Here is a 21,013-nt window from a genome sequence, read left to right as displayed (position 1 = left end):
CAATTGAAGTTTATGAAGATACGTGAGGGGAAGACCAAAGAGGATAGAATTACAGTAGTCAATACGGGATGTAACCAGGGTGTGAGTGAGTATGGCTGTGCTTTTAGGTGTAAGTGACGGGCGAAGACGATTAATATTGTTTAGGTGAACGTATGCAGACCGAGTAACATTGTTGGTGTGAGCTTCAAAAGATAATGTGCCGTCCAGGATGACACCCAGACTCTTAACCTTAGGCGGTGGAGGAACTATAAAATTGTCAATAGTCAGAGAAAAACTATCAAGTTTGGCCAATGTAGATTTAGTGCCTACTAGGAGGACCTCAGTTTTATCACTATTAAGTTTGAGGAAGTGGTATGAAAACCAGGATTTAATTTCTAGTAAGCAGTCAGAAAGGGAAGTGGGCAGCAGAGTGGAGGTATGCTTGGTGGATAAATAAAGCTGATTGTCATCCATGTAGCAGTAAAATTGATGCCAAATTTCCTGAAAATGTGGTCAAGAGGTAGTAGGTAAATAATAAATAAGAGCGGTCCCAATACAGAGCCCTGGGGAACATCAATAGTAACAGGAAAGGACTGTGATCTCAAATTTTTAAGTTGGACAAACTGAGTGCGGCCAGAGAGATATGATCTAAACCAGTCATGGGGTGCCAGTTATTCCAATGGAAGCTAATCTTTCTAGGAGGATGTTGTGTGAGATGGTATCAAAGGCCGCACTCAGATCAAGGAGGCCAAGTAAGAGCCCAGAGCCAGCTGCCATCAACAGATCATTAGTGATTTTCACCAAGGCTGTCTCCATACTATGCATGGAGCGAAAACAATACTGGAATTGTTCAAACAGATTTCTGTTAGTCAACTGAGCATGTACCTGAGAAGTGACTGTTCTTTCAAGTGTTTTAGGAAGAAATGGTAAATTTGAGATTGGGCGAAAATTATTCAAATTGTTGGGGTCTGCACCAGGTTTCTTGAGTATTGGAGTCATTGCAGCTTTTTTGAGAGATGAGGGAACAAGACCAGAGGTAAGGGAGGAATGTATGATATCAGTTATTAAAGAGGATAGAGAAGGTAGACGGGCTTTTACTGAATGAGTAGGAAGGGGGTCTAACTGATAGGTAGATGATTTGGATTTGCAAATAAGACCAGATATTTCAGCAACAATTGGAAGTTTAAAACTAGATAATAAAAGAGAGAGAGGAACATAGAAGGATGAATAAGATGAACTGTATGCAGTATTGTTCGACGAGGTCAATTGCTGATGAATATTTTCAATATTGGCATTAAAAAAGGTCATGAAGGCGTTACATTGAGCAATTGAATATAGGTGAGGTGCAAGAGTGTCGGTGTCTGTAAAATATTGTTTACCATGGAAAACAGGGCTCTAGTGTTCCCTTCGTTTGATCGAATTAAATTTGCATAATAAGACAATTTAGCTGTGGCCAGAACCGCCTTATAATGAAGTATGTGGTCATATACATGTCTTTATGAACAACAATGCCAGTTTTCGTGTAAAGGCATTCCAGGTGACGGCCTTTAGCTTTAAGCTGGCATAGTGCAGGTGTAAACCAAGGGGCAGAGTGGGTAAAGGAAACAGGCCGGGTTTTTAAAGGAGCAAGATCGTTTAAAAGGCTATAAAGGCCATCATTGTAATGAGAGACCTGTTCGGATGGGTGGAGAAATTGTCTTTGCTGGGGAGGTTATCAATTCCACTAGAAAGAGCAGATAAATCAACATTCTTAATGTTACGGAACGAGATGGAGCATGACAAATTTCTTTTGGATACTGTTAAGTTAACATTGCAAGACACAAACTTGTGGTCGGAAATGGGCAAATCAGATACATTGCAATTCAGAGGAGTTACACCAGAGCAGCAAATCAGATCAAGTATGTATCCTTTGGAGTGCGTAGGAAAATCAATATATTGCTGTAATCCATAACATCCCAGGCATGATGTAAAATCCCTTGTGAGAGTGTTGTGGACATTGTCCATGTGTTTATTAAAATCCCCCAGCAATATTATATTAGGGGAAAAAGAACATAAGAAGGTTAGAAAAACAGAAAGTTCGTTTAAGAAATCGTTGTTAGGCTTCGGTGATCGATACGCAGTGGCTAGTATAGTAGGATTTGGCCCATTGATTTGTAGGGACTCGAATGAAACATGAACAGGCACAGTTACGGAAGACACTTTCCACTTTTCACTGTAAGGTGTCGCAATCCCCCCCCCCTCCCCGCTTGCTGGTGTCACTGGATTTGCAGGTGTACACAAACCCAGGAGGAATAGTTTGATTCAACTGTGAAAAGTCAACTGGGACAATGTCAGTTAAACAACGAGAGTCACAATTAAAATATAGCTACATAATAATAGTAATATAATAAATTTACTGTGCAGAAAGTATATTGTTGTAGTTGATTGATTTGAGTAAAGTGCAATGGACTGGACCAGGGAATGAAATGCCGGGCCAGGTTTGGGTTATGGGAGATTGGTCTGAGGTGAACAGGGGTCAACACCTGTCTATAGACCAGGAACTTTGAATGCCAGGATTGAGTGTTATTTTTTTAGTTTAATTATTGAAGGTAAATTGCAGTTTAAAGTTTAGTTAGGAATTGAGATTATATTGAGAGTTTTTTTTTAAATGTTCCTTCTCCTGACCGGCAAAACTTGATACCATAACCAAGACAATAAATCCATCTTGCCGTTTTTAACAACACTGCCTCCGGTGCGTCACTGCTTGGCCAGCTTGGCTACACTACCCTTACAATAAATTATTGCATTGATTTAAAGAAGATATTTCTCAAGTATGCTCGTTCTGCAAAACAGAAATTTAATCTATTTGCCATTTATTCTATGAATGTACTTACTCTCGAGAGTTCTGGGTTGAAGTTGCTCTGTTGACGTTTCTAAACTTTAACAGATTGACACCAGTTTTAGAAGACATGGTCTTGTTTCTGAACCGTAATACAGACTCACAGTCCACTAACAATGCTCTCAAGTTTATCTGTCTTGTCGGCAAATATTACATTCATGGGGCTAAAGTGCTTCAGATCACACCTAATATCCATCCGGCTGTTTTGTGTTGAACTACAACATCCTTTTGATTCTGTTTCTAAGATAACAACAAACAAAAAAGCTATTAAGACCTCTCAAATAATAGGGAATACTTGGTAATAAAAATATATTGTAGCGAATTTGGGGGACAACCACAGGAACTGCCGCAGCCGGGACGCGAGCCCGTATTTCCCGCACCGCGGAAGACATCGCTGACCGCTCGAGTAAAGGGTCCGAGTTTATCTATGCGCTTTACAATATAACTTGCATTTTGTGTATTGGGGCGGCATGGTGGCGCAGTGGTTAGTGCTGTCGCCTCACAGCAAGAAGGTCCTAGGTTCGAACCCCGGGGTGGTCCAACCTTAGGAGGTCAGCCCAGGCCCTTTCTGTGTGGAGCTTGCATGTTCTCCTCGTGTCTGCGCTGGGATTTTTCTGTATTTTATGTGGAAACATTTATTTCTTTGTATAATGTGTTGAAATGTATCTTTGTATAATGTGTTGTATTGTGTTCAATACATGTGTTCAATAATTTAAAAAAAACTACTGTGCTCCGTGCTTTACTTACTTACTTATACTTACTTACTTATACATACACTGCTTAAACAACGCACATCCAAACGTAACACAATCCGAGAGAAAGATTGACACGTGTGCGAAAAGGAGGAATATTCCTTGATATGGGGGTTATAAAAATCTCCCAAGGATCAATGCAACCATTCTGAGACATGAAATCAAAAACCGATCTTGACGTTAATGATGGGGTCAGGGTTCGAGGATTAGAGCGGTCTAGACTGGGATCAGTTGCGCAATTCATGTCCCCTCCAAATATGTGGAGGTTGTTATTTAACGAAGGGAGACATTCAAACAGCTTATTCATAAAGTGCGGGTATTCAAAATTAGGGGCGTAAATGTTAACTAATAAAATGGGAACATGAGCTAGTGTACCTGTGACAATTAAATATCTACCGTTTTTATTAGATATAACTTTGGAGGCTGAAAACTGAATTGACTTGCTAATTAAAATCGCAACACTTCAGATACCCATGGGATTTTAGTCTGACCCGGTCCTTGGTACGCATATGGGTCTTCTGTAGAAAAACTAGGTCAGCTTTAAGTCGTTTCAAATGAGCAAATACCCTTGATCTCTTAATAGAGCTCCCTGTTCCTTTAATATTCCAGCTCACAAACCTCACAGGAGAGACAATATGTGGGATTCCCGAATTGCTAGTATAAGTGACAATTTGTTAAGTACTTAGAAAGAAAGTGAGCATGAAGCCCACCCCCATCCCTTGGAAAAGGAGAAAAGAAGAGGAAAAAAAGACGAAGAAAAAAGCAGGGAAAAAAGCAACACAAACCGCTATCAGCCCAAATACCAAACACCCCCTCCCCCTCCCCCCACAGCACTTAAACGACTCCATCCCCAAACCATGGAAAACCCACTGCTAACGCCACAAATCCCTAACAGGCATGCTTACAACTTTTGACCTAATAATAGCAGTTAGACTTTAGTTTGGGCTCCTGCAAACTTAATTATAAACAATAAGGCACAAATAAACAAAATCACTTCAACATCATATAACTTGGTGTGTGGAGTCAAGAATTCGTAATTGTCCATACTAATTGAGAGGTACATCATGAACATTATGACTTTTCTCAGTTCTCTTACACTTACCCAGTGTTTTAATAAATGCCCTGGCATCTTCTGGTGATTTAAAATCCTTGGCACCGCTTTGCGTGACACGGAGGCGCGCCGCGTATGGCAAGCCAAACCGTATCCCCGCTATCTCACAGAGCTGGCACCAGTTGTGATTGAAGGCGGCTCGGGCGCTGGCTGTCTTCACAATATAGTCGGGAAAGACAGATGACCATGTCTCGAATCTTGTTCCGTTGTTGGGCTCTGGCTCGCCGCAGAATATCAACACAGTCCATATGATAATGTAGTCGAGTGATTATTGGGCGAGGGCAGTCACAGGATTCGGCTTCAACTGGAGAGTGCAATGAACCCGGTCCAAGAGGGGCTCTTTCTCAAGCTTGAAAGCCTCCTCTAGCAGAGTGGAGAGAGCCACTGCATTGGAGGAGTTGGTTGGGTCCTGGGGAATACCCACTGTCCTTATTGTTGCACCGTGATCTCACTTCAAGAACCTCGCATTTATTTTCCACTCTTACCAGTTCAGCTGACAGTTGGTCCACTTTAACCTGGAGTGTGGCGATGTCGTCGGTGCAGACGGAAAGCGAGGTTTCCATTTCACCTACGATATCCCTCAGAGCGCTCATATCAGACTGGATGTACGTAATGCTGGCAAATAATTCTGATTTCACTGCCTGTAGCTCCGTCTTAATGGATGATAAATTCTCGCTCAAGGCCACCCGGAGCTCGGTCTTGAAGATAACCGCCACCTCGGGAAGGGAGCAGCTCGGCCTTGAACTCGGAGAGGGCAGTAACATATGTGGGCATGGCAGCTTCACCCGGGCGGGAAGAGGAGTCACACTAAGAGGTGGGGATGCGGCGTGTGGATCCAGCCGCAGGGGGTGTGCAGTCGCCATGCCCGAAGTGGGATGGTGAGACCGTGAGGCCATCGGAAGCCTGTGCACCCAGAGGCGTAAGGGAGCTGATATGCTGAAGCGCGGGGACACACTTCCCGAAGGGGGGGGGGGTTAGTTTAATGATCATGGATGCCTAGACTCGCTAGAACTTGGCTAACGGGTCAGATCCTTTGGCTCACTGATTAGCGCAGTCGCCCGTGGTCTGGGCTATCCGGGTCCAATTCCCGGCTGCGACGGGTTCTCGGCTGCCCCTGAATTCGCTATTTTGGTTATATATACCACTACTACTACTTTCGGCTGCTCCTGTTTGGGGTCGCCACAGCGGATCGTCTGTTTTCATCTCTTCCTGTCCTCTGCATCTTCCTCTGTCACACCAGCCACCTGTCCAAGTCATCTCAATCTTGCCGCTCTTGCTTTGTCTCCAAACCGTCCAACCTGGGCTGTCCCTCTAATATTCTCGTTCCTAATCATGTCCTTATTCGTCACTCCCAATTAAAATCTTATCGTCTTCAACTCTGCCACCTCCAGCTCCAACTCCTGTCTTTTCGTCGGTGCCACTGTCTCCAAACCATATAACTTAGCTGGTCTCACTACCATCTTGTAAACCTTCCCTTTAACCCTTGCTGGTACCCTTCTGTCGCAAATCATTCCTGGCACTCTTTTCCTCCCACTCCACCCTGCCTGCACTCTCTTCTTCACCTCTCTACTGCACTCCCCGTTACTTTGGACAGTTGACCCCAAGTATTCAAATTCATATGCCTTCGTCACCTCTACTCCTTGCATCTTCACCCTTCCACTGTCCTCTCTCTCATAGGTATTTCGTCTTGCTCCTACTGACTTTCACTCCTCTTCTCTGCAGCGCATACCTCCACCTCTCCAGGCTCTCCTCCACCTGCAAGCTACTCTCGCTACAGATGACTATGTCATCCGCAAACATCATAGTCCACGTAGACTCCTGCCTGATCGCATCCATCAACCTGTTCAATCACCACTGCAAACAAGAAAGGGCTCAGAGCTGATCCTTGACGTAATCCCACCCCCAACTTGAACCCATCTGTCATTCCAACTAAACAACTGGCCGCTGTCACACTTCCCTCATACAGATCCTGCACCACTCCTACATACTTCTCTGCAACTCCCGACTTCCTCGTAAAATACCACACCCCCTCTCTCGGCACCCTGTCATATGCTTTCTCTAAATCCACAAAGACACAATATAACTCCTTCTGACCTTCTCTATACTTCTCAATCAATATTCTCAAAGCAAATATCGCATCTGTGGTGCTCTTGCTGCTTGCTAATCGTCACCCCTCCTCTTAACCTAGCTACTATTACTCATTCCCATATCTTCATGCTCTGGCTGATCAACTTTATACCTCTGTAGTTACAATTCTGCACATCGCACTTACTCTTGAAAATCGGTACCAGTATGCTTCTCCAATCCTCAGACATCCTCTCACTTTCCAAGATTGTGTTAAACAATCTAGTTAAAAACTCCGCTATATAACATATGACCCTTCAAGGTGAATTGAAGCAGAAAAAAACATAACCTGCCATCAGCTGGAGCGCTGCCAAAAGACTCAGAACTACCTATTTTGTGACCATACAGAGTACAAATCAGAACTTTGCCCAGATTACACAGTTGTTGCATGGCGGGAAAATTTGAAAAAAATTGTGAGATGCATTGTGTGTCTAGGACCAAAACACATCAAAAAATTCTGTAGGACCAAATGTGTGTGATGTCACCTACTAGGAAACAGACATCACAGTGCTGTGTGTATACAGCATCGAGCTCGCAGTTCAGAAGGATTTCTCTCTGTATTGGGCTGCTTTAACTTCAGTAAACGGTTCCGTTCTACATTAAGGTTTGTCAGTCATTATCGTTGACTACGAATCTAAAGAAGAAAGTGTTGAGTTCTTATTGACAAAGTACCCGGAGATGACTTTATGTAAATGAGCTTTTATTCATATCTCTCGGCTGTACATGTCCACCTGACTGTCAAGGCATTGGAGAGCGCAGTTCTGGGTTTTGGCGCTTTTGCACCTAATATTTATCTCCTTTCTAGGCGGGGTTACATCCGGTCAACAACATGTAAACAATAAGTAGTTCCGTATCAACAGTGAATGATAGAAAATGTATCAATACACAACAGAAAGAACATTTTGAGAAACATCTGGGTTGCATTTCTTCAAAGATTATTGCAGAAGCCCCAGAAGTCACATCCTACTCGGTTGATCGCTGCGCTAGTTTTAGACCAGTTTATTGAATAATGTGAAATTGTTGAAAATGTTGATATAAGAGTTAATACCTCTGGTAGGGATGTTGATGTGTGCTGTAGATATAACAAAATCTTGTGTGCATATAAACTGATTCTGTGAACAGAGTTTCCTGTTTGTATGCCAATTACATTATCCATCCATCCATATCTGAACCATTTATCCTGCTCTCAGGGTCACGGGGATGCTGGAGCCTATTCCAGCAGTCATTGGGCGGCAGGCGGGGAGACACCCTGGACAGGCCGCCAGGCTATCTCTCTCTCTCTCTCTCTCTCTCTCTCTCTCTCTCTCTCTCTCTCTCTCTCTCTCTCTCTCTCTCTCTCTCTCTCTCTCTCTCTCTCTCTCTCTCTCTCACACACACACACACACACACACACACACACACACACACACACACACACACACACCTAGAGACAACTTAGTATGGCCGATTCACCCGACATGTCTTTGGAAGGAAACCGGAGCACCTGGATGCAACCCACTCAGACACGGGGAGAACATGCAAACTACACACAGAGGACGACCCGGGACGACCCACCAAGGTTCCAATCGAGGACCTTCTTGCTGTGAGGCGACCGCGCTAACCACTGTGCCACCGTGCCACCCCAATTACATTGCTGCTTTGGAAAATGGCTGTTGCGAGAGGTTCAATGAAGATGGCAAATAGTAGAGATGAGAATGGATATCCTTATCTTCTGCCACGTTGTATGAAAACATACTGTGATGTGAACCCATTGGTGATGACAGAAGCTGATGGTGATTTGTACAAAATTTTAATCCATTGAATGAGTGACTCTGCAAAACGTCCAAAATGTCAAATTAACTCTATTGAACGCTTTCTCGGCATCCAGGGAAGCAATAATGCTGAGTGGAAGACGTTTTTAGTAAAAGATCCAACAGATCTGATGAAGGAGTCAAAGTAAAAATTTGAGAAGGCCATTTGCTTGCAAACCAATGATCTGGACAAAAATTGAGCTGTATCTGTGGAAAAACTGCAGAGAATCAGAGGATCATCATAAAAAAAGAAGAAAAGAAATCCCATTCCAGTGATTGAGGTAAGGCCAGAATCTTCAGTCTTAACGACATCCTTCATGTAGAGATGCTGTGTCGAGAAAATCGGGAACTGAGGATGAAGTAATCTTGAGATGAAAGACGGACCCTGAGATCTGAGGAAGTTGAATCAGTTCATCTGGACACAAAATTTATTGGGAGAAATATTTCATCACTAATCTAAGTGACTTCGTCAGTCTCAACTAACTACAGGTATCCCCCAACCTTATAAATAGTACAGTTGCATAACGACTGAAAACAACGTTAGGTTTCATATTCAAATTGCCGTGACCATTAGCTAGAGCTACAATCGTCATGAGTACTATTCACAGAGGACTGTGGAAACTGTGGAATAGTTGCAATTACAGCATTGTAAGATGGTGACAGATGTACCCTTAGGCCACCCCCCCCTTCGGTTCAGGGACGTTCGTTCCCTCTTCACGTCATAGATGGCCTCTTGGACCCTCCCGTTCAAACCAGCGTTCCTCCCTATCAAGGATGTACACATCCTCATCCTTGAAAGAGTGGCTACTGGCCTCTAGTAGATGGGTGTAGACTAGAGTCCTGGCCTGACGAGGTAGCTCTTCTGTGTTGTGCCATCCTCTTCATTAGCATCTTTTGGTTTCCCCAATGTACAATTCACGGCAAGCGCTAAACAGTGTACACTATATTATTCTGTTTGTGCCAGGGGACCCGATCCTTGGGGTGGACCAATTTTTGGCGCAGCGTGTTTTCGGGTCTGAAATCGCTATATAAAATACAAATTGATTGATTGACTGATTGATTGATTGATTGATTGATTGATTGATTGATTGATTGATTGAACCTAAATGCGGTGTTTAGAAAGTAAGCATCTCAAATGGTCTGACACTCCCACCACATATGGAATCGTCACTGTGTTAAGCTGTTTTCCTTCTCCCGCATTAATTGACTGGTGCACTGTTTGGGCGTCTTCCTGGCTTTGAGAAATGCCAAGTTAGGATAACCATACTTAACCAGGGCCTGTTTAATATGGGATTTCTCCCCTTCCCCGTCCTCTGTGTCGTTGGGGACGTTGTCAGCTCGGATGTACAGCATCGTGATGACTCCTAGTTTGTGCTCCAATGGCTGATGAGAGTCAAACCTTAAGTACTGATCGGTATGCAATGGTTTACGGTAAACATCAACAATCAAATGTCCCCCGTCATCAATTGCAATTTCACAGTCTAAGAAGGCTAAGCTGTAATTTTTCACATCCTCCCTGGTGAACTTGATGTGGTTGTCCACCGACTTAATGTGGTCGGTGAAATGTGGTACATTCTAAGATTTATTTTTAACCCAGGTGTCGTCCACAATTCTGAACCAATGTCTAGGTGGTGCCCCTGGATAGGACATCAGAGTCCTCTTTTCCACTTCCTTCATGTATAAGTTGGCCACTATAGGTGACACTGGGGTACCCATAGCACACTCATACTTCTGCCGAAAGTATTGCCCCCTGTATGTGAAGTACGTGGACTGAAGACACAGCTTCAGGAGCAGACACATTGAATCAGTGTTAAGCATGGTCCTATTGCTAAGGGTGGGGCAGTCCTGTAATTTCAGACTACCTCTGCTTCATCAACAGCAACATACGTGAAGAGAGACGTAACATCATAAGAGACCATTGTTTCGTCCGCTTCCATAACAATGTCTCTCACCTTATCCACAAAATCCATAGTGTTTTGAATGTGATGTTCATTACTGCCTACCAACAGGTTAAGAATAGATGCCAGAAACTTAGAGATGTTATAGGAGGGTTTCCGTGCAACGTCATCACAGAGATGCGTGCGCAACTAGGGGGCAGAAAGCAGCTACAGCGCAGAGATTATAACCAAGATAGAGCTCAGATACAGCAGAGATGACGCGCGGTTGTTGTGCAATAAACAGCACAAACCGCCAAAAGGATGGGTGGAAAATGTTGAACATTTTCATTGTTGAACCGCTTTGGTAGCTCTCTTAATCTTTTGAGAGCTGCCAAAGCGGTTGGTCCCCTGGCTGCGCACGCACCCAGTAATGTTTGTAAACAGGAAACCCGTCTATAGGTCACTGTGTTAATCATACTAACAATAGACCGTAATGACACATCGTCTTTTTGTATCTTGAGCAAACCATACAGACGAGGTGTAGTTTCCACTTAGTATAATATGCATATGTTATTATTTTGGTTTCATTTTGGTTCAGTGTACTATGTTGAAATATGATTAAAATATTGTAGCGAATTAAGGGGGGAAGCCCGGGAACCGCCGCAGCCGGGACGCGAACCCGTATGTCCCGCACCGCTGGCGACAACATTAACCAGTCGACTAAAGGGTCCGACCCGTTAGACAAGGGCTAACCTGTCTACGCTACACTACCCCTCTCTTTCGGGAAGCGCGTCCCCGCGCTTCAGCATATCAGCTCCCTCACGCCTCTGGGCGCACGCGCTTCCGATGACCTCACGGTCTCACCATCCCACTTCTGTCACCAATGTAGCGAATTAAGGGGGGGCAGCCCGGGAACCACCACAGCCGGGACGCGAACCCGTATCTCCCGCACCGCGGGCGACAACGTTAACCAGTCGACTAAAAGGTCTGATCCGTTAGCTGAGGGCTAACGTTTCTACTTATTCGTGTACTGTGGTGATACACAATTGAGGGTAGATTCACCAGGGACTGCTGCTCCTTTAAGGCAGACATTCAGAGTGTGACGTAAGCACTGCTTTGAGTTTCCGAGGTTTTTTTTTAAGAACTTTATTAACAAAAGTGTACAAAAATAGTATACAATAATGTCAATCAACAATAGTCACATTATCAAATGTATACAACATTAACACATATATTATCATAAACATTAACATAAATACGCCAGAGGGGTTGTATAAAGTAAAACAAATAAATTACATACTTAACTAAATATTTTGTAAATCATAAAGTGCTTATATGTTTTACAGCTTTTTTATTTTCACTATCAGATATTGATGAAATATATTGTTTGATATACGCAGACAGCTCAGGAAAATTAGGTTTCTTGCTAGAGAATTTAGATCTGTGAATATCAAATTTTGTTAAGATAATTAGCAAATTGATTAAATAATACTGAGAATCGAGGTTCCTATCAAATTCAGTATATCCAAACAATACATTTTTCCAACTCAGGGTGAAATGAGGGTAAATATGATCAATAATCAAACGAGACAACCTACTCCACAGTTGTTTAGTGTGTGGGCAAGACCAAAATAAATGAACCAATGTTTAATTAAACAAACCACGAGAACAACTCACATCAATGTCCTTCTTAAGTCTCTGCAAATAATGATTAGTTGGATAGAATCTATGAGTAATTTTGAAAGATATTTCTTTCACTTTATTCGTCAAGAGGATCTTATGAGGTAAAAGCCACATTTTTTCCCAAACAATTTTTTCACCAACAAAGGCAGACCAATAAGATAAGGCAGAGGGTGAGCTAATAATATCTTGTTGAAACATTTGACGAATAATCTTGTTTTTGTTCTTGGTGTTCCATGACAAGCATGCTTTCCCAACAGTTGTTTCAGTTACATCTACTGATATAGGGAGATTAACATTCACATTAACGCCTTTGAAAATTGAAACAATACCAGAGGGAACAGCATCAAAAACAAGAGAAAGTTCTTTAGGTGTAACAGGGAATCTATAATGTTGAATGAATTCAACATAATTGTAAAGTTGCCCATGTTGGTTAAACAACTGACTAATCAAAAGAATATTGTTGTCAAACCACTGTTTGAAAAAGATAGATTTGTTTTTATACAGCAAATATCTATTATTCCAAATAAAAAACCTGTGAGGAGAAAAGTTGTGTTTGTAAATTAGACACCATGCCAGTAACATTTGTTTGTGGAATGAAGAAAGTTTGAGGGGAATTTTGTCAATGTTATAGTTACATATGTAGCACACTTGGTAAGAATGACACTTACAAGGGCTGGTGTTTTTGTTGTTTTACTCCATCTGTCAAATAGACATTACAGAGGACACGTTTTCAGAGCATGGCTAACTATACGAACGGCAACACTCATCTGACGACTCTACCCGAATGCCCCAGAGTGCACCGCGGGAGCCAGCACTACGTCACACAGGCTAGAAGCAGTTAACCTGCAGTGCCCTCCTGTGGCGAGAACCGGCTATCACAACAACACAGCAGACAATTCTCCTCTTTACTAGTAGAGAGTGGTCAATGAAGGTAAGTATATAAAATAAAAAATAGATGGGGGGCTACTAAATCCCAAGTACCCCACACTCTCCCCTCAAAAAGATAATGGCGTCCCGACATAACAAATCTACCAGTCCACATTGCATAACTTTTCATTGAAAAGATAGGTTATTACTAAGCAGGAGTCAATCTGGATACTGTACTGTAATCAGTCATAACATATAACACACATGTCCTATTAATGGTATATGTTTGCAGTAAATAATGTGCACTTGAATCCACTGCTTCGTCCGTCTTGAGGCCGGGGAGCTATAGTATCTGACTAAAAGCAAATAACTTTGTAATAGTAATATCCCTGGTGGTAACAGGGGTGTTCTAAAACACCAATGCTACAGTAACTCTATGTCTGGTGATCACAGGACAACTAAAATCACATAGCTATAACAATTGTAACATGTCAAAAGTTTTTTTTTTGGCTTTTAAAAAAAAAAAAAAAATTCCATTTATTTATTTATACTGACTTGTCTGATTTGCTTATCTACCAGACACACTAGGCTGCCCTAGTCTGTGATAAGTAAACACTGGTGTAGGTTTTCTATTTCTCAAAGGATATGCTTTTTCTCTGGCAGGCTGCACAGCTTCCCCTGGAGGAGGCTGCAAGGCATCTTCTGGTGGAGGCTGCAAGGCATCTTCCGGGCTCTTGTCGTCATCGGGCTCATCCTCTTCTTCAGCTCCAGATGTCTCGCCATTCTCTGACACTGCCCCATTGTCCTCTATTGTTGCAGGCTGCTCCGCAAAATCCTCTTCATCTTGACCGTCTCTTTCCTCCGGATAGAACTCCAAGGCGTCTGGGCTCAGCTGACTCTGGATCCGCTCACTGGCTCTGACTGTTGGTCGTCCCACGATGCATCTCCAGTTATCCTCATCATCTGAGTCACTGTCCTGTTCCTGGTTCCACTGCATTTGTCTGTCTGTCTTCTTTCTCTCCCGTCTAGGTTTCACAGGTAAGTCCTCTTCTCTTGGTTCCACCGGCAGGAAGTCGCATGGCAGAAGAAGGTTCCTATGCATGATTCTGGTTCGTCCTTTTCCATTCTCCGGCTTCAGCTCATACACAGGGCTGTCGGCGTGCTTCCTCTGTGTTACTACATGCACCTGGTCCTCCCAGAATGGTCTTAATTTCCCCGGTCCTCCTTTCTCGTTCAGGTTGCGGATGAGAACCCTGCATCCGGGATACAGCTCTGTCCCGTGGGCCTTTTTGTCGTATAGTGTTTTGTTTCTGGCCCCCTCCTTCCGTGCTGTCTCTGATGCTAGGCGATAGGCGTCATTCATGCGGGCCTTCCACTTCTCTGCATATTCTTGATGGGATAGTGCCTGGTCCTTTGCTCTAAGGCCAAACATCAGGTCAATGGGAAGTCTTGGATTTCTGCCGAACAACAGATAGTAAGGTGCAAATCCGGTCACTTCATTTCGGGTGCAGTTGTATGCATGTATCACCTTTGGGAGTGACGCTTTCCAATCCGTTTTCGCAACCGCTGGCAGGTTTCTCAGCATCGCCAGAACCGTTCTGTTGAAACGCTCAACCTGACCATTTCCTTGCGGGTGATACGGTGTTGTGTGAGAACCCCTGACTCCATTGTACTCCTGCAGCTTGGCGAAGAGCTTATTGTCAAACTCCTTCCCTTGGTCATGGTGCAGCGTCGCCGGGAAACCAAATCTCAGCACAAAGTCCCCGAATACCTTCTCTGCGGCGGTCTTGGCAGCTTTGTTTCTGCATGCATAGGCTTGAACAAAACGGGTAAAGTGGTCCATAACCACCAGTATATACTCGTACCCTCCCTTACACTTCTCTAAGTGTAAGAAGTCAATGGAGACCATCTCAAATGGGTGTGTGGTCACGATGTTGGTGAGAGGGGCTCTGGTTGGTTTGTTGGGGCGCTTGGTCTTCAGGCAGCTACACACCTGTGTGATGTAATGTTCCACATCTTTCTGCATGTGAGGCCAATAGAAACGGTCCCTCAACAGGAGCAACACCCTCTCCACGCCTAGATGGCCCAGGTCTCTGTGCAGTTCTTTATACACCAGCTCATGGAACTTTTTCGGCAGGACTAGCTGAGTTCGGGTAGCTGTTTTCCGGCGCAGGATGCCATCATCATCAAGGCACAGCCGATGCTTCTCTCTCATGAGTGTCGCAACACCCCTGCTCGCACACTGTGTTTTTCCCCGAGGCCACTGATTGGAGGTTATGTACTTCAGCACCTCACCAATGACAGCATCCTCCCTCTGGGCGTCTCTCACCGTCTGACTGGCTATCTCTGCCACAGGTGATGTATGTTCCTTCTCAAACTCGGCTAGTGCTGTGGCTATGGTTACCGGACACATCCAAGGCTCAGCTCTCTCCAGCTGTACTGACAGCGCCTGGGTCACACTGTTCATGACCTCGGGGTGTACTTCTTGTGAACAGGTCTGCATGTACTGCTCCATCGGCATGCGTGAGAGGCCATCTGCGTCCCCATTGGCTCGTCCAGGCCGGTACTTGATAGAGAACTGGAAATCGGCTAACTCTGCTACCCACCTGTGGGTGGTCGCATTCAGTTTGGCTGTCGTGAGCACATAGGTGAGGGGATTATTGTCTGTGTAGACAGTGAATGATGGAGCGTGGTAGAGGTAATCTCTAAATCTCTCACATATGGCCCATTTCATCGCGAGGAACTCCAACTTCCCTGAGTGGAGATGGTAGTTCTTCTCAGGAGTTGTCAGTGTCCTAGACCCGTACGCGATGACTGCCAGCCCACCCTGTGACTGTCTTTGATACAATACTGCCCCGAGGCCCTCTCGGGACGCGTCACAGTGAAGGATAAAGGGCTGTTCAAAGTCTGGGTAGCCCAACACTGGTGGCTGGATGAGGAATTCAATCAACTGACAGAGGACCTGTTGGTGTTCAGCTGTCCACTTAACTGGGTGGGAGGAGGGCAGATGGTCTCGGGAGCCCTTCCTCCCCTTGTCCTTTCTCTTTTGTTTGAGCTTCCCCGCTGCTGTCTTCTCTGGGGTGAGGAGGTCATAGAGAGGCCTTGCGATTCGGGAGAAGTTAGGTATGTAGGGCCGGTAATACGAGATGAATCCCAGCATCTTCCTGAGCTCTCCGATGGTCGTAGGTTCTCTCTCCTTCAGTGCCTGGACCGGGGCCACATCAGCGGGGTCCATTGTGTATCCATCCTTGGTCACAAGCCTTCCCAGGAACCTTACTTGGTTTTTGAAGAGTTCACATTTTCTTGCCGCCAGCTTGATTCCATGGCTTCTGTAGCGGTGCAGTACTCTTCTCAGGTGCTGGAGGTGTTCGTCGAATGTGGTTGAGTGGACCAGGTTGTCATCTAAATACGGCTGACAAATGTCGTCCCTCAGCCCAATCAAACATTCCTCCATGGACCTCTGGAACTCTGCTGGTGCTGAGGACAGTCCGAAGGGAATTCTCACCCATTCATATAATCCCCACGGGGTGATGAATGCAGTCAGTGGGCGGCTGGACTCCTTAAGAAACCCCTGGTGATATGCCTTCCCCTGATCCAAGACAGAAAACCAGGCACTCCCCTTCAGGCTGTCGAGCATATCCTGGATGCGTGGTATTGGATGGCGGTCTGGGATGGACCTCTTGTTCAACTCACGGTAGTCACAGCAGAGGCGGAGGCTCCCATCCTTTTTCCGCACACACACGATTGGGCTTGAGTAGGGTGATTTTGACTTAGTTATCCAGCCTCTGTTCAGTAAATCCTCGAGGTATTCCTTCACTTCTTTATGAAGAGGCTTTGGGACTGATGTGTATGTCCGCTTCACCGGTGTGGTGTCACTCAGGCGGATCTTGAGCTGGAGTGATGGAATAGTCCCCACATCATGGTCATCGCGTGCGAACACACTACTCTCCTCCCGCAGTAGCTCTCTCACCTGCAGTTGTTGTTCAGGTGTCAGGTGGTTCAGAGGGACAGGCGGGTCCCATAGATCTTCCTCCTGGTGTTCCGTCTTGACATCACCTGGCCCTTTCAGCTTTGTTGTGTCTCTAATCACAGGTCTTCGTTCTGTACCTGTTGTGGAGGTCCCTGGGATGACTGGGTTCACTGTACTAGTCCCATCCACATCCAACGGCTTCACGGCGGCAGGGTAGATGGCTTTAGTTCTTTGGGTCTGCCCCAGGGGAGTCCGTGGCGGCAGTGTGATGTCATGAGCTGTGACGTTAGTCACTGGGACAGCGATGCATGACCAGGTTCCCTTCTGTAAACATACAATGTTTTCATCCACCTTCAGGCCCTCTGGCCACTTTGGGTTCACATTAGGCTCAAAGAGGACGTTCTGGTCTGCTTGGAGGGGCCCTGCTCTAACACCACACTTAACAGTCTTTGTCTGGCCCGCCGGAATAATCATGCTTTCTCGGCCCACTTTAACCATCCCCTCACCTTCCATATCATCTCGGCTCTTTATCAGCTTCACGAGGACTTCAGCCTTCTTGTAGTCAACCGCGAACGCAATGCTTAGTGCCTTTGTGATTACACTTGATGGCTGTCCAGCTCCAGACTCTAACAGGTGTTCAATTACATTGTAACCGATGATCGGTTCTTCTGCGGTGCCCTGGTGTGTGGTTACTAGTATTGGCACAGTGAGTTCCATTGGTGGGGTCTGAGTGGTGCTATTCGGTGCTAACTGGACAGTCACTTCCACCCATCCAGAGAAAGGAATGGTTGTCTGGTTTGCTGCTTTACCAGTAAGGGTGCCAGGGCCAAGGATCTCTTCTGTGCTTCTCACCTTGGTGTGTGGGAGATGTTTTCTCCTCCATTCTTCACTGATTAGGCAGACCTGCGACCCGGTATCCCACAATGCCTGTGTGGCTACACCATCAATGTAACAGTTTATCATGTATTTCTTTCCAATTAGGTTCAGCAGCTGTGACTGGCGTTTTGAGGAGATATGATTCACTGTGGGTGCTTGCTGTTCCCGTCCTGCCTCGTCTCGCTGTCGGGCAGACACTCTGGCTTCTAGTAGCTGAATACTGTCGTCGATGAGCTTGCTGGTGACAGTACAGCTAGATGTGTCTACCTGCTCCGATTTTTCAGGCCTCTGAGCTCTACACCCTCTTGAAAGATGGCCACTCTGTCCGCATTTGAAACAGTGGTTGCACTGGTCGCCCCTTTCACTGTCTTGACAGGCTTTGCATCCGCGCTTCCTCACAGGCTGCTGCTGACGAGAAGGTCTTTGGCCAGAGGAGTGGTTCATGGCTTTTCTCATCTGTTCCATTTCTCCTTTCAGCTGTTGGATTATCTCGTAGAACGCAGACTCCTTTTGGTTCCCTGCCTGTGTCTTAAGGGCTTTCACACTCGCGGATGTTGATGGCGACGACTCCTGACCCCCGACCACTGCAGCTTCCGCTCCTAGATACTGATGTGCCTCAGCTCGCACTTCCCGCACTCTGGTTTCCTTACTGTGGGAGCTCTTCTTGAATTTCCGCTGTCTCTCTGACTCGAAACTTGCGGCCTCTATCATCTTAACAATGAGAACATCATCAGTAGTTGCTTGATCATCGAGATAGCTCTTGAGCTGATATTTTACCTGGTCATTCACTAGCCCAGTTCCCACAGCTCTTAGGAACTTCTTCTGTATCAGTTCAGGGCTGTATTGTTCATCAGAGCCAGGCTCTCTCGCTGCTGCTAAGAGTCTCTCTTTACATGCTATGGCTCGGAACAGGAAGTTCTGTGGTGACTCCTGACTGTCCTGTGTGATGTTGATTAGTCGGTGATATAGGTCCACAGAGCTATCCTCTTTGAAATGGCCTTTCAGAATGGTCCTCAGCTGAGGGAGGGTGAGTTCGGTTTTGATCTCTAACAAGTCACGGAGAGTCAGCCCAGGGCTGATGGCTCGGATTACAGCCTCTATTATCTCCAACTCGCTGTGGCCTTTTCTCACCCCCATATCAATCTGATGCGTAAGATTTATATAAGACAACTTGTCTATCTGCCCCCGTTCTCCTATTTGGCCATTTATCTTAAAGTCTCTGCGTATGGTCACTTCAGGGGGTTGGATTACTGACGGGATTGGGTTTGAAGGTTGACTAGGTCTACTGGGTTCTTTAAGACTTAGTTTTTCACTGAGGCGTGATATCTCTTCCTCAAGCGCTTTTGTGGATGCAGTAAAGCTGGACTGTAAGGCCTGATATTGTTCATGTAAGCTTGCCAATTCAGCAACATCCTTGTTAGTACTGTCTGCACCTGCACCAGTATGTGACTCCGCCCCTCTCTGCTTCATTTCACTAGAGAGGTCCACTAGTCTGGACAGAAACTGACGTGCTACCTCTTCATCCTCCTTCTCAATTGCTTCATCCACAGTCTCACTAATAAGTCTGATCAGCGCATGCCTCTTTGTCTGGTTTTCAGTGGGGACTTTAGCAATAACACACACCTCTTTTAACTGGTCCAGCCCTAACTGCAGGAGGGTCTCACTCAGCCTGTCTTGCAGTTGCTCAAGCTCCAGTTCCATTGTTGGTCACGTGTTCTCACTCCGCTCCCCACTTCTTCTCCTGACAATGGTGGCAATGGCGCTGATCCCGGGTTTCGGCACCAATATTTGTAGCACACTTGGTAAGAATGACACTTACAAGGGCTGGTGTTTTTGTTGTTTTACTCCATAAGGGCTGGTGTTTTTGTTGTTTTACTCCATCTGTCAAATAGACATTACAGAGGACACGTTTTCAGAGCATGGCTAACTATACGAACGGCAACACTCATCTGACGACTCTACCCGAATGCCCCAGAGTGCACCGCGGGAGCCAGCACTACGTCACACAGGCTAGAAGCAATTAACCTGCAGTGCCCTCCTGTGGCGAGAACCGGCTATCACAACAACACAGCAGACAATTCTCCTCTTTACTAGTAGAGAGTGGTCAATGAAGGTAAGTATATAAAATAAAAAATAGATGGGGGGCTACTAAATCCCAAGTACCCCACACATAGAAGCAAAAAATTTAAGACCACCAATTGAAGAAAAGACAAAATGGGGAATGAAATTCCAAAGAGAAGATGGCCATATAAGATAACGTCTGATCCAATTTATTTTAAAGGTGTAATTTAGTGTGGAAAAGTCTAAAAAATTAAGACCACCATTATTGTATTTGCTCATCAGAAAGATTTCCTAAGATAATGGGTGCGGTTTTTCCATACAAAATCAAATAATATTTTATCTATTGTTTTGCATATATGACTATCTATACCTAATGACAGTGCAGCATATGTTAATCTTGATATTCCTTCAGCCTTTGAGAGGAGAATTCGGCCCCTTAAAGATAAGTCACGTAAGAGCCACAGATTGAATTTTTGTTTAGTTTTGTTAATTATTGGATTGAAGTTAGTGTTACATCTTTGGGATTCATTTTTATCTATAATGATACCTAAATAAGTAACCGAATTTTTAACTTGAATATTGGAAATTGAATCAATACAACAATCTTTGATAGCTAATAATTCACATTTTTTAAGATTTAAATGAAGGCCCAAAGCTTTAGTAAATTGTTCTATAATATTAATAGCTAAAGGTACTTGGGAGCTGTCTTTTAGAAATAAAGTGGTGTCATCCGCTAGTTTACTAATTACAATAGTTCTATCAGCAATAGAAACACCTTTCAGATTACTACACTTAATATGGTCACATAAAAGTTGGGCAGCGAGTAGAAATAAATATGGCGATATCGGGCAACCTTGATGAAAACAAAAATTACCTCAAACCTGGAAGATGACCCATATTTAAGCTTGATTGAACAGATGGCATTATTGTAAAGGGTTTTAATTGTATTGCAAAAAAGTCTCCAAAACCAAATCTCTTTAACGAATGAAAGAGAAAAGTATGTTCCACCGTGTCAAAGGCTTTGAAGAAGTCTAAGAAGAGCAAA

This window comes from Lampris incognitus, chromosome 1, assembly GCF_029633865.1.
Source record: "Lampris incognitus isolate fLamInc1 chromosome 1, fLamInc1.hap2, whole genome shotgun sequence".
Lineage (NCBI taxonomy): Eukaryota > Metazoa > Chordata > Actinopteri > Lampriformes > Lampridae > Lampris > Lampris incognitus.
This window is presented reverse-complemented; position numbering follows the sequence as displayed.